Below are 14,293 nucleotides of genomic sequence, written 5' to 3' on the forward strand. Positions count from 1 at the left end.
AATTGAAGGAAAAGAAAGCTAATGTCTGTACTAGCACCATCTGCAAAGGTAGGACATGATACACTTTATCATATCAAAGAGAAGAAAAGAAATGAATTGCCCACACTGAGGGAAGTGTCAATAAGAAATTCAAGGTTTCCTGTACCATATGCATTCTTCAACTTTCTTCAGCTTTTAGAGGAGCCTCTGCTGTGGTTGCAATCCATTTTGGCCAGACAGCCAGAGGCAGGTGGAATCAGGCCTGAGAACCCAAAAATGCTTCCTGGAGGCAGTGCTGAGCTTCAGAGCACCATGATGCACTCTGCTTAATTATCCAGCGCCTCAGAAAGAGCCGACAAGGAAACTCGGGCTTTTATGGCTGCAGGCCTTTCCTTTGTAGTGCAGGAGTTGTAAGACGTATCAGGCGTTGCACATTAGGCAATTGTGTGTTTAATAAAATGAACAACCAAGCCACTGCTAAACGAGTTTCTGAGCCTGGGGACAGCTTGTGCTTTTGCCTTAAAGAGTCTTTGCATTAACATACACAGCTAGCATTAGGATTACAGTCAGGGCTATTAATTTTGAGTAATTTCCTTTACCACCTAAGCAGTAGCTACAGACCATTTGCCAGCTGTTTTCTGTGGCCACATGAATCCCACACCCGGTCAGTGGTGGTCTTCCACCCTCCCAGCAGTGACCCCTTCGACAGCAGGGGAATGGCTGTTGCCATTTTTCCTTGCCTTTTAGGCCTTTTGCTTCAGAGATGGGTGCTGGGGGCTTGGGCACTGCTCCGTTTCTTGAACACATGCTGGTTTACACCATATTGCCATACAAGCGTAGCTGTTGGCCCTGTTTCTCTAAGTTCAGCTGGCTGGCGTGGCTTGCTGGTGTCAGTGTGCGGTAACTACAGGCAGGTTGGGCTGTTTAGCCTGCTGGGTGGTCTGTGAACTGCCTGAAACGGGTGTAGGCCTATTGCCCCTAACAAACAAAACATGGAAAGTTTCCCCGTGTGGCCTGAAAGACCCTGGCTACCCATGCACAGCAGTGTTAGCTCAGAGGTGGTCAGAGGTTATAGCCTCTGCTTGGAGAAGCCCCAAGAGTTCAAAATGATTCTGGAGAGAGCAGAGGCCTCACCTCTTGCAGGCCCTCTACAAAGTGATTGAAGATATTTTTTGAGAGCAAGGGTGCCATCCCCAAGGGTACTGAGGATGCCTGGGCACATTCTCCCCTCCCTACTGAAACTAGACCACTGTGTGTCTGGGATGCTAAGAGATGTGCAGGTGCCCCCAGAGCCTTGCTGCAGCCCTGTGGTTTGGACATTCACATGGGGAAGAGGACATAGGGTCCTAGGACCTTCCCTCTCCCTGGACTCACTCTGCTTTTTATGCAGTAGTGGGCTACTCTGAAATGTATGCTTCTTCCAGGAGCAAAGCCAGAGACTGGCTCTGCTATGCTCCCAGGCAAACAGCAAGTCAGGCCCCTTCTCATTTGCTCTCTTTCTGACCCCACGTTTGGCATTCCTGGTTGCACAGGGGTCCTGCTTCATTACGGAGAATGGGGGATATCCCAATCTTTTGTGCCCTGGAGTCTTATGATGGGGGAACCTCTTTGGTGATGAAGGAAACATGGGTTCAAACTCTCTGAGGCCACGGACAGCCCTGATACAGTTATCCCTGATTAAGGGCTCTCACCACTTGCTTCTTATTACAAAAGCTTTGATTGTTGTGGCTGCCACGTTATGTTTTAAATGGTGCCTACTCTGTTCCATGACGTCCCTGACTCAGAAGAGGGCTAGGGGGACTGCTGGTAGCCAGTACCTCTCACGTGGTACCTGTCAGGTCACTCTCAAGTCATTGAAGTGAGCTATGGGTGGATTCAGAGGTCTAAATTCTACCCAAGTTGCACCTTGGGCACAGGAGTCCTTTTTTTCAGAGCTGCTTTAAGAAACGTTTATATGCAGATTTGCAAGAAGAATTTAGTCCAAAATAGCTCCATTCAGGTAGGTATAATGAAAAGGTGCTATACCCAGCAATTTAGAGCCAAATAAAAACACCCAAGCAGCCCTGCACTACTCATTTTGTGTTCATGCAATGCCCTGAAATTAAACCAATATAAGGTTGAAGTAACAGTGACGAATGATTTTTGTACTTTCCACAGAGCTCTTTCAGAAGAAGGTAATTTATTTAAAACTACAGTATGATTTAACTTGCTGGACCTTTCTCAGACCCTAAATAAAACTGCAATGATTATACTTTTTCATCTGTCTCAGCAAGATAACCATCAATTATCCTGGTCTGACATGCCCCTTCCAGTGAAGGAAGAGGTACATTTAGAATATATCACCCACTCACAGAGAAAATATAATTTGGACTATCCAGATGATGATTTCTATGAGGGTGTACACTGTACTTTCCCAGTTTCTGTTAATGTATTATGCATTAACTTTTTTCATTTTGATGTGCAGCTTTTATGGCTCACTGGGAATCGCTGTTAGCTCAAACCTGTGAATCCCTGTCCAGACAACTCCCTCTCTCCATCCTCCTCCCCACCACGGCTCTTGTCTGCTCATGTATCTGCCCCCCTTGCTCCCAGGCTCAAGCCCATGCTCCCTCTGTGCACTGGAGCTTGCTCACTGTTGCAGAGAACTTATTTCCTTTTTATAATTTAACTACTGCTTAACATCAGTCAGATCCCAGCCAGGTACCATCAATCCCTGGCACTGCCATTTCTCCAAGAAACTAAGGGCAAAGGGAAGTACCTGCAATTCAGCAGTGCCTGAGGGCTGTGCTAGCTTTGTGGCATGAGATTTGTGGCCACATTTCTTTCACTTTTTAGAAAATGCACAATTTCTATTTCCAACACATGGTTTTAACAAGTCAAAGTGACTTTTTAAAGTATAATACTTGGTTTCTCAGGTTGGATTCACAATGAAAAGAGCACTGACTAACCATGCTATTTGAACTGTCTGCAAACTAAGAATTGTTGTAGTGTGTCAGAATTCCCCCGAAGGTACATATTTGGTCTAAAAATGAAGAATTTGTGTTAAAGGCACTGAAGAAACTGCACATCACCCTGGGCATGGTTTTTGGAATTTCTGTAGCATGTTCAAACAAAACTTGACACCTTTTTTTTTTTTTGGTAGGAACTTAGAAGCAGAAATTTAGCGAAACTTTAGGATGTTTAGGCTTTGCTTATTAAAGCTACATGTATCCCTTTACTACAAAAGTGAGTTATATGTCTAGGTCAAAAGCAAAACTGATCCTTGAGCATGCTAGTAAATTTATACATTATCTCACAGAAAACCTTTACCAATTCAGTATCTCCTGCAGTCAGTATGACTACTGATGACTCATGCCAAAGTCATGGACTGGTTGGATAAGGATTCAGAAAATATACGTAATTTAAAAAAAGTATCTGGAACTACCCTGGCATGTGGCACTGGTTTGAAATAAGGCAGTAAGTGGTGAAATTCATCAGTGTCTAGTAATGACAACTTGATCAAGGAAGCATCTTATATAAAATATCTTCAGCAAATCAGGAAGCACCGGGGAAGCTGTAGAAAGCATTTTGAAAAGCTAGGCTCAAATCTGCTTCTGTGGTGGAAACCAGTGAAACAAAGTTAAGAAAGTAGTTTCAATTTGCATTATAGTTCTCTGTGAAAATGATAGTCTCATGCTCCTTGCACTGCTTAACATTTTCCCTTTATATATTTTGTACTTTTCAAAAAATATTATTTCTTCCTGACTAAGTGCATTTTCTGCTTGGGAACCTTTCCCTCCAGCTCTCTGATACCTCTCTGATACATTTAGTTTAGAAAAGACCAACCTGTGCTACAAAGGTGGTTGCTACAAAAGGCAGATTAGAAAACAGCCCCAAAACACCTTATGGCCCTCAGTCATCTTCTAGTGCTGCTTTGCTGGGACCTCCAAATCCTTTGCCTCCTTGCAGGGTTGGCTGCCGAGGGGCAGGATGCCTGACCCCACATCCCAGGACATTGTGCGTGGCCACCCTACCCACGCCCTGCAGGTGGAGCCCAGGCTCCCCCCTTCCTTGGGCATGGGATATAGAGGTGCCACCTGGATGCTCAGAGGATATGCATAAGTTGTTGTGGTAGCCAGGTGCAAAAGGCACATCTGGATCTCCTACTGGAGGTGGCATTCCTGTCCTGCTGGTCTGAGCCATGAGGGGCTCCTAAGGTTCCTCACTAGACCTGCGCTTTCTCATGCTCCTCACAGAGAACATCGAAGGCTAGTCTTTAGTCTCGTCTAGTCTTTAGGCAGAGTCTACCAATATTTCTATGGATAAGCTGGATGCTTCTCTGCTGTCGTGTGCAGAGAGGTCTTTGGATTTGGAAGTCTGTCCCGTCTCCTCCTCCTGGGTCAGAGGCAAGTCCTGCTCCTCAAGGTCTCATGGTGAAATGCTGCAGCGAGGATGGAAACTTATGCCTCATTACTGCGGCAGGCTGACCTCCCCACCTAATGGTCATTGCTGCTTTGGCTTTGCTACAGGCTGTTTCAGTTGTACCCTTCCCGCCTGGTGCTGGTCTGCAGCCCACCCATAACCCAACTGACACATTCAAGCTGAGGTCTCTCACCAGATGTGGCTGTTGTGGAGAGCCATTTGAAAACTGTGGACCTGTGAATACTGTTCCCATTTTTTAATGACTACAGAAGACATCTGAGGACTCCATGCTGCTTTTGGGATGAAAGTGAGCTATGGGTTTGCATGGGTGCCAACATTATAAATGACGCTATTATGGGTAGTGCTGGGTCTCTGAAGACATGCTGTTGGTGGAGGTGCTGGTGAGAGACCTGACATAATGTGGGCCAAGCTGTGCAGCCTTATGGCATGTGTGTTGGCAGCTCTTGACAACTGGCAGGAGTGGGCTCTCTAGCATATGGGTCATGCAGACAACTTGAGGGATGGCTATGCTTCCAAAACTACATCTCTCAATATCTGAGTGCCCTGGAGGGGACTTGAAAAGCTAGAAAACATGGTGGCAGAGAAAGTGGCTTCCAGAGCCTGGTCCCAGATACTGTGACAGTGTATGTGCAGCCAGAAATTGTTGAGAAATGTGTCTCAGGACCAGGCTGACACTGATTTACTAATTTTGCGTATTAGAAGCTTTTAAAACATGCTGTTTCAGCATAGAGATGAATCATATGATTCTGCTTCTGAGAGCCCATGATTAGAAAGGAAAATTGAGCTTATCACATGGACTGGGAGCAGGAACTTGTAATTTATGATCTTTTGTTTTTAAAACAAAACTGAGCCTACAGACCTCAATATCGCATAATCCACTTCCATGCTCAGGACATTTGTTCTGAATTTTGGCTTTAGGAGATTACCATACGAGCTTCTACTTCAAATCTAATTATTGCTTAACTTGCGTATTTCTTTCTACACACAGATTTCACCATTGAGAATAGAAGATGTAGACCATGGAAGCCTGACACTTTACATCCCAAATTACCACGTATTTTGAGATGCAGTTTGGTGGAAAGACTGTCCACAAAGCAGGGTGAAAGAAGACTTGTCTGACTTGTGTGATGCCTTGCAGGCAATCCCGTTTGTACCAAATTGTTCCATTACAACTACTCTAAACTTCTCTAACCTTTCCGCTCCCTCATCTGGACACTCCCCTCCTTCCCACTTAGCCTCATTTCCAAACAGCCTCTCTTTCTTCATATGCTTCATGTCCAAAAACTTCTTCCACCAAGCCCAGGAGAACAAAATGCTGGAGTGCTGCAGATGCATTGCAAGAGAGTTGAGAAAGATGGGGTCCCACCAAGGTGAGCAGGATGGGGTCCCATCTTTCTCACCGGGCTGGCAGCTGTGAAAATAGCCTCTGAAGTCATGAAGCTGTTACCCTTTCGTAACTCTGACTCACTGAAGGTGACCAGGGCCAGGATACACAGTACTCCTGCCAGCTTTCCTCTATGTCTTACCCTTGTTCTACGGACTCAAGGGTAAACTACGTAGTTGGGGAAAATAAAAAGAATGAAGCCTTCTGAATCCCTAAAAGAACCTGGCAGGGAGATCGAGAGGCACAGAGGTGGCCACGTCCAAACTTCCCTGTAAATAAGTGATTTTAGAGAGGTAAAAGTTTCCACTGTTTTATGTACAAACCTGGAGGTGTTGGAAATCCCCAACTCATCCTGGTGGGGACATTAAAGGACTGCATGAAGCTACACAAAATCATGCAGAATTTTCCCAGGAATTTTGGCGCATGTAAAACTGTCACTTGGCAATTATGCGCTTTTTTTCATATGAAACTAGCTGCCAGCTGAGAGTCTCTTGGCTGCTGTGTTACATGTGTTACATTTACAAAGCTATTTTATAAGGTGACAGGCTGAAAAACAGTTTGGAAATGCAAGTTGATCTTGAAAGTATTTTTTGTATCTGTGTCTATGGGATGTCCTGTAGAATGAGACACATTATGGATAACTGACACAGATCGTGTTCTTAATGTGCCACTGACCTCTTAATGCACTCTGAAGCTCTGGAGATAAAGCAAAGGTAGGATGGACTTAATGGGTGCTAGAAAGCCCGTTCAGTCATGACAGTAAGATTTGTCAGGTTAATAACTGCTTAAACCTAGGTGATTTGAATGAAGCAGAGGTGGTTATAAATAGTCTTCTGAATGCAAATGTGTTTCCAGTTTGGGATATGAGCTATAGATTTAGGTGCTCTGCTTCAAAAGGGAAGGCAAAAGCTGCAGATGGTGTTATTTTTTTTAATTAAAATACATTTTCATGAGCAATATTGCTGGCTCCAAGTCATTGGGAAATTTTCCTTCTGATCAACATTTTCTGTTTTTTTTTCCAGGGCTCATTTGTTGAAAAATGAGCCTGAATAGGAAAGGCAGCTCAAGGCGACCCAGCCACGTTCTGCTGCAGAGGAGAGCAGAGATAACAGTTCAGAGAAGGTGGCAAGAGAGGTGAGGGTGAGCCGGCTGCAGAAAGAGGGAGCGGGCTCTGCTCCTCTGCTGGCAGGGCACCAGCAGAGGATGTGGGAGCAGCCCTCAGACACCGCTAAATGTGCAGCTGCCCCAGCCCGGAGTTTGGTGCAAAATGTTTGCAGAGCCCAGAGCAAATACTCAGGTAGCTAACCCATGAGTGCCATGCTGTCAGGACTGCCCACTTCTGATACCTCCCGGTGTTTGCGAGGGTCAGATATATCCACACAGGCTGCAATCTCAGCTGGCCAGCATAGCTACCCCATAGATGCCTTAGGAGCCTACATAATTTCAGCAGATCCCCGACTTGTCTGTGGGCCACAGCACTGAAAGAAAAGCTCATCAGTAATACATGCTCCTGTTTTATCTGCAGCAAGTCCCTTCACATCCCACTTTTTGCAGCAGTTTGCCTTCCGCAGGGCATTATCAGGAGTCAGTAAAAGGCAGTCTCGCTGCTCCCCTCCATAGTGCTGACAGCAGTGCCTGCAGCCCCTTCGGGTCTGGGGCTAAGAGAGTTCACAAGGGCGATGCAGGCTGTTGTGAGCCAGACAGTCGGAGTTTAATTTACTAATAGAGATACAATCTAAGCGGCTACAGATTTTCTGGGCACTTCTGCGGCTCTCCGAGCCTCTTCTGTGGCAGGGGGAGGCTGCGCTGCCTGCGCAGCATTCACCCAAGTTTTCCAAGTGTGAAATGTGCAGCAAAGAAAGGAACTGGGATGCGAAAGAGTGGCAGCTGCTCCAGGGCTGTTAGAGAGGCTCTTTTACAGGCGAATGAACCATCAATTTGTAGTAAGACATTGTTTTCTAAACATAGCATAAAAACTGTTATCTTGCCTGGCTGGTCATTAGAAGAGAGATAATTATAGCCTCTGTGTGACAGCCTGGCGCAGAACAGGGGCTGCATTGTCCCAGGGTCCAGCTGAGTTCTAGCGCAGGCACCCCAGGCCAGCGCTGGGACAAGGGGGCTCCTTGTGCCCCGGCAAGTTCAAAAGAGGAATCGAAGTGCTCTAAGTAGGTGCTAAGCACCTATTTCGCTCTCTGACTCCGGCCTTAAAAACTACTCCACAGGAGAAAGGTGAGGAGGGCAGAGCTGTGACTGCTGTAGCTCCATCCTCCCTGGCTTTAGATACAACACATACTATGACTGTTATTTTTCTCTCCTTAAAAAACCCCCCAAAACTCTAGGTTTGCATTTATTTTTGTTTTGTGTTTCTGTTTTCCAACACAGACCAATGAGACCTGTATGATGGATGGACATTCAGAAGGAAGGACATACTACCTGTTTAGGGTCTACTTTCTGAGCCCTGAATGGGAGGTTTAAACCTCAGCTGCTGCTGCAGCACGCTGGAGGAGTCCTGGTGGACTCCAAGCTTCAGGGGGCCAGCACATCCCCCAGGGCTGTCAGGAAATCCTAGACTATTACTTTTCACCACCCATCCAGAAAAGATGGTGCTTCCCCACCCCATTGCACTGGGCCAACACGCACCTCACTGCTCCGGCATCTGCCCATGCCAGTCCCTCTGTGTTCAGGGAGTTCGTGTCTATGGGTGCCACAGCGTTTTTTTTCTATGTGTTTAGCCAATGTGTTACACTGGAGAAGGAATACAGTCGTAGCTGCATATAGTAAACTGAGCTATCACTTTGATTGCTCATTTCAGCCAGGTGCCCCAAATGACTTACCTATCATCATTTAGGAGACTTTTGGTAAAACGGAGACTTAAACATGCATGTCCCGAGCCTTGGGTTAGCATGTAAAGCTACTGGGCAGTATTTGCTGTCTAGAGCTTTATTTGTGGCTCAGAGGTGAAAAGGAAAAAGTTAAAAATTCTCCAGGCAGACCAGGTACAGTCAAGTCTTTGATGCTGCTGTTATGTAAACTTCAGGTTTATTTTTAGCAATGTTTTCTAAAAAGCAATGGCCAGAAATAATAAATAATTCTGTTGTTTCACGTGAAATAATTAGCCTGTTTTTCCAGTTTCTGTGTTCACACTGTAGCTCAGGCAGTCTCCTTTTAGAAATATTCCAATTAATCAAGTGTGACAACAGGAAGTGTAAAAATTAAGTTCCTACTACTTCTTTGAAAGTAAGTAAGTAGCTGGGTGAAGAGGGAACACCTTGTTAATGTCTCCACTAAAGGAAAGACTTTGGTAGGATCTCATTCTTATTAGACAGAAAAGAATCCATATAGGGTACCTTTCTTGCATCCCAAGTGTGAGGAAACCTGGTTTAGCTAGTAAAACTACTTGATTCAACCAGCCAGTGGTAAGTCATGTGTAAGAATACTACTAGGAAAAGAAGTGTCTTACATAAAGTAGTGAGCAAGTTAAGAACATAACATTCCTACTAGAGGTGGAAGCACAAAGCAATATTCAGATTTATTGGTAGGACAGTCGAGGCTTCTTTTTTAAAAAAATATTTCTTATGTCTTGCATAACAGAAAGACAGGAAGTCTTTTCTGTAATCCCAGTGAGAACAACCCCAGCAACTCAAAGGATTAGATAAAATATGCAAGCAAAATAAGTCTGTTTAAAATAAGACACTAATTTAATATTCCAAAAGTAATGTGTGTGTGTAATACAGTTATTTTTGCTTGAGTTCTCCTTGCATCTCTGAAAGAGACCAGTCTTACAGCCATGACTGTCATTCAAGTGATGAACTGAATAAAGTCTGAAGAACATGGTACTACAGATACAAAAACCCAGAGATATTCTTTGAACGTAGTCAAATACAAGGTGTTTTTAACTTTAGGATGTATATGGTAAAATACAAACTATAAACATATATGACTCCATTGCTCTTCTCAGTCAAATGTATTTTTAAAGCCATCTAAACTACTTTTTATCTGTGTGTGCTCACTTGATTTTGGAGTTTTGTTCAAATTTTGGAGAGGTTAGAGGAAAAAGAATGTGCTCCAAGGAGGATCTGCCTCTGTAATCTGTAATTCTTTTATTGCTCTGAATGTGGTGTAGTTCCCATAAACTCTAGGAACAAAATATTTACTGGGGTTCAAAGTTTGCTTGGGGCATTTGGTTCATGTTCATACTAGTCTGAGAGAAATCACATTTTGAAGAGACTTATCGAGACTCTAATCTCTCCACAGAGAGCTGAATGGCTGTGGCAGGCTTGACAATGCTATTCATTTTTGGAACCTCACTAGCAAAACAAGCACTCAGCACAAAAGGATATATAGCATCTAGGCTACTGTACTGTTCATACATCTGTATCTATCATCTAGCAAGGGAGTTCACACCATATAAATACATATCAATAGAATAATACCATTTTCCATTCTGTATCTTGGGGATTAGTATTCCCCAGTGTCAGGTAGTGCTGAATAATGATACAACACACACCTTCCTATTGATCAAAGAGACAAAAAGTCTTAAAAGCAAAACTGTTTTAAACCTAGGGAACAAGTTGCATTACCTGTTACACACTATTTGAACAGTTGGCATATATATGTCTATTGGTGCATGACTAACATATTCTTTATTAATACTTAACACTATTCTTTATCAAATAATTAAGCTCTTGCTGTTCAGGCAGTGAGTATATGTGTCCACTTTAACAGTAGGGATTTAATGCTTTTATAAATACTTAATAAAGTATATATAATTTAAAGTACAGTTTCATTCTACATCTATGTCTTCATCTTCTTAGGTCTTTGATCCTATGCACACAGCTGGAATGCTAAACAAAAAATTACGTCCCTACAGTTTCTTAGCAGTGAAAATATTTAACTATTATCAACAGGCAAAAAAGCAACTCCCCCCTCTCCCCCATAAATAAACATAGCAGAGAAATGACATCAGAATTACCTTGCTTGAGGTGTGCAACTTTTTATTCCTTTTCTCCACACAGTATGAAAGTGCTATTTTTTCCAAGTTTTTCTGTACCCCAAACTCCAGCCAACATTATTCTACAGAAGGAGAGGCAGGCAGCAGAGGGAGGCCTGGACACCTTTTCTCTTTCAGAGAGGAGCTAATCAAACATTCCCATCAAGCTCCCAGCTCTGTGAAAGGCACGTTGCTCTCCCTCCCTCTTCCCTCCCTCCCTCCCTCCCTCCCTCTGCTCCTCTCTCCCTGTCTGTCTCTCCCTCTCCCTCCCGCACACACAGACCTACGGAGCTCCTTACATTGATTTAGCAGCCGAATTAGGCGGTCCTATTTTAAATTCATGTTCCCTCCCACATATTTTTGGTAGGGATTTCTATGTTGCTTTTGCACTAGCCTGTCAGATTTGTCAAGTTTTTCTCTTTTGGGAGGCGAAGCTTTACTCGACGGATGTTTTGGCTGAATTTTTTTCAGTCCCCCTGTGCAGTTCATCATTGAAGTAGAAGGACTACAACTAGTAGCTGGGAGTAAACTACACAGCTCTCAAGATTATAAATACCAGATTAATTAGGTACATGTCAGATTTAAAGAGGAAAAATAACTTTTGAAGAGACAGGCTGTGATGCCTTTACTCATGTGAATAGCATCGTATTCCCCCAACAGTTTCCCTGAAGTCGGAGGATTAGTGACAGAGCAAGCCTGTGAGTCTGGGCACAGAGAAGTAGAAGTGTGACATGAGGGTTAGCATGGACTTTTTTCTGATGAAATTGGGAGTGGGAACTTAACAAAATGCTCTCAAGGACTTCTAAACCAACACCCATTAAGTGTGACCTGGCCAAATGAGATATACAAAATGACTAATTTTTTTAAGTATCTGTACAAGGATCTTCTGAAATTCATGGGTGACTTTTAGAAGAAAATTTTATTGAGACAATCAAGATCACAGCATTTACAAGATTATCAAAGAAAGGGCTGGTATCACATTCCAGGATGCTGGAATGCAAACTATGATCTGCAATTCCACCTAGGTATTCAGAAGTGTATGGATAACACATATGAGTGAACATACACTGTTTTATCTAAGTTCATTACTGGTGAAAAAAAATCTAGTATAAATATAGAAGATCGAGTTCAAAAGACACGTTGGAAAGACATGTAGTTCCTGGCTACTACTGATCTAATAATCCCGTAAATGCGTTTGGTTTAAGGGAAAGTGATCACTTGTTATTTGTGAATCTCTACTCCAGCACTTACGGAAACTGTATAACAACTCAGCGTTATCAATAAACAGTACAATATCAAAAGTTTATCAAAAAGTCCAAACTGTGTTACTAAGATATAATGATCCATAATTAATTTGATTCTCTTAATACCGAAGTTCAGGCTTGCCACTGTAATCCCTTGTGAGGCAGAATACAGTGGACTGGCAGAAAGCCTCTCCAGACAACAAATCTGTTAGCAGATCTACCTAGAAGATCTACTAAAATGGCCCACCAAAGGTCTTATTAATTTAGGTTAATACTTTCAGAATATCATCACCCTTTTCATAAGGCTTTGTGAGGTTTATTTTTTCAGATAGTCACAGGCAAAAGGACTGAGACCTTAGGACTGGAAGTTTAGAGGTACATAGGTGCTAGGGACTGAACATCCAAATACTGGGGTTTTGCAGCTAAGTGTCTATGTGTCATTTCCCAGTACTAGTGGAAGGCTGAAGTCCCCATAACAAATCCTTACCTGCAGATGCTGATAGAAACACTCTAAAATTTTTGGGCACAGACCTTCACTGGTATTTGGCTACTTATTTTCCACTCAGATAGATAGAATATTTTCAGAAATCCATGGGCATCTACGTACATGTTGAGTTGCCTGTATGGCTTTGAAGTGTCAGGTCAGTGGGTTATCTTGATGTCAAACCAGTGCAAGTGAGAGTACTGAAGAGCGAGCTTCTGGCAAACCAATACATGGTCAGATGGCAAAGGTTCAGGCTGTGCCCGCAGAGCACATGACAGGACTGCATAGAAATAGCTGGACTAGCGCCGAGTGATGGAGCTGAGATGTCAGAAGCAGTGGATGATTAGGATGACTGGCACAGGCAAAAAGACCTCCTAAGGTTCAGCTTCTGGTACCTGTGTCAGCTCACTGAGGGGTGTAGTTGTTGGCATGCAGAATGTGTTCGGCAAGGTGTCAAAGCAACAGCGACAGTGCCTACACCGAGGTCATGCTTCATTGTTGCTGCTGCAGGGTGGTAGTTTTACAAAAGAAACAGCTGATAGATCCATTTCTCATTTTCTATGGATGGATTATCTAATTTGTGGGTAAACTGTATCAAGGGCAAAAAGCCAGCGTGGACCTGGCAGGATTTAGCTCAAATGCAGTGGTGTGTGAACACAGCTCTATTGCTTCCAGAAACCCAGCAGTGGTGCAGCTCTGTCCATGCTGAACCCACCTGAGCTCTCCCAGCCTGGCCGGCTCCACTCAGGGCCCGGGGTTAAGGATGCTGCCAGTGGGGTGGCACATTTTTTTTATTGCTGCCTATGAGCTAATCCAGCATCCTGGGAACCATGGAGCAGAAACACTGAGTGGGCAGAAAAAGAAAAACTAGCTAGGTTTGTCATTACCCAGGGTATTCAGCCTCTCATTATCGTGTGTAATGGAGAGCTGAAGAGTATCAAAACAAAACACTGAGGAGGGCACTGGCTGCCTCTTTTTATCACAACATTTCTGAGTGTCGCTGCCTGTGCTCTTTCCTGACAGAAGCAATGTCCAGCCACCCAAGAGCTGGCAACACAAAGTGCAGGAGCAAGAGGTGAACCACATTGTGTGGCTCCACTTTAGTGCTGGGATTTGCCACGGGGAAAGATCTGTTTGCAAAAGAGGTGACCATGCAGTCAGGAAGCCACTAGTTTGAAGACAATAGGTATTGAACTTGATTGTCTAGGGGTTGGACAAATGCTCCATACCTGTATGTGTCCATGTCTCCCACCATTGCTTCTAGTCAGGGTCCTCCACTTGAGTTTTCTGCTAACTGGTAGTACTGTTTGTGGTGGTAGTTTTAAAGTTTGACTATACTGTATTTTCATTTGCTTGTTATTTAAAGCAGAATTTAGCAGGATCCATTGAAAATATTACTAAATGGATGAATGCAAACTTACAAAAGCAGTGTAGCTTTTGTTTCCACTGTACTGTGAAGCCTGAAAGCAAAGGAACACAGACCTCTAACCTGTCTCCTGAAAGTCTTAATGAAGCAGCTAATGAACAAGACCAGAGAGTCCATCAGCAGACTTGCTTGATGGACCTTAGTCACAGACCCTTAAATAAATCTTCATTTTGAGATCATCTGACATGTAGAATTTTCAAGGTACACAGTTTTTGTTTAAAAAACATTGTTTTGGGTAACAGCTGGGTAAAGGTCATGTTGGGTAACAACTGAAAATCTGACCACTGAAGGGAAGTTCACTACACTTAATCTAATCCTTATTACAAAACTGATGTTAACATTTTTTAACAAAGCTTTTGTTTAT

General features: G+C 43.5%; 1 protein-coding gene and 1 long non-coding RNA gene across 15 annotated transcripts in view; one reads left to right on the forward strand and one right to left on the reverse strand.

Annotated features, from left to right (window-relative positions):
* Window positions 1-10,714, forward strand: part of LOC115350215 — a 47,343-nt gene extending 36,629 nt beyond the window's left edge. The window contains exons 2-4 of the long non-coding RNA XR_003926347.2: window positions 4,488-4,687; window positions 5,390-5,771; window positions 6,808-10,714. This is a non-coding gene — a long non-coding RNA (uncharacterized LOC115350215). The remainder of the gene's footprint in view (window positions 1-4,487; window positions 4,688-5,389; window positions 5,772-6,807) is intronic.
* Window positions 1-11,129, reverse strand: part of VIT (vitrin) — a 56,818-nt gene extending 45,689 nt beyond the window's left edge. For 4 of the 14 annotated variants that reach the window (XM_030035620.1, XM_030035614.1, XM_030035613.1 and 1 more), the window contains exon 1: window positions 10,758-11,127. The gene's annotated coding sequence lies outside the window, so the exon portion shown is untranslated. Of the gene's footprint in view, window positions 1-10,757 lie in introns of all 14 variants that reach the window. The other 10 variants (XM_030035619.1, XM_030035616.1, XM_030035608.1 and 7 more) reach the window with 6 other exon arrangements.
* Between the last annotated feature and the right edge of the window lie 3,164 nt (window positions 11,130-14,293).

The sequence above is a fragment of the Aquila chrysaetos genome, chromosome 13, assembly GCF_900496995.4.
Source record: "Aquila chrysaetos chrysaetos chromosome 13, bAquChr1.4, whole genome shotgun sequence".
Taxonomy (NCBI): Eukaryota; Metazoa; Chordata; class Aves; order Accipitriformes; family Accipitridae; genus Aquila; species Aquila chrysaetos.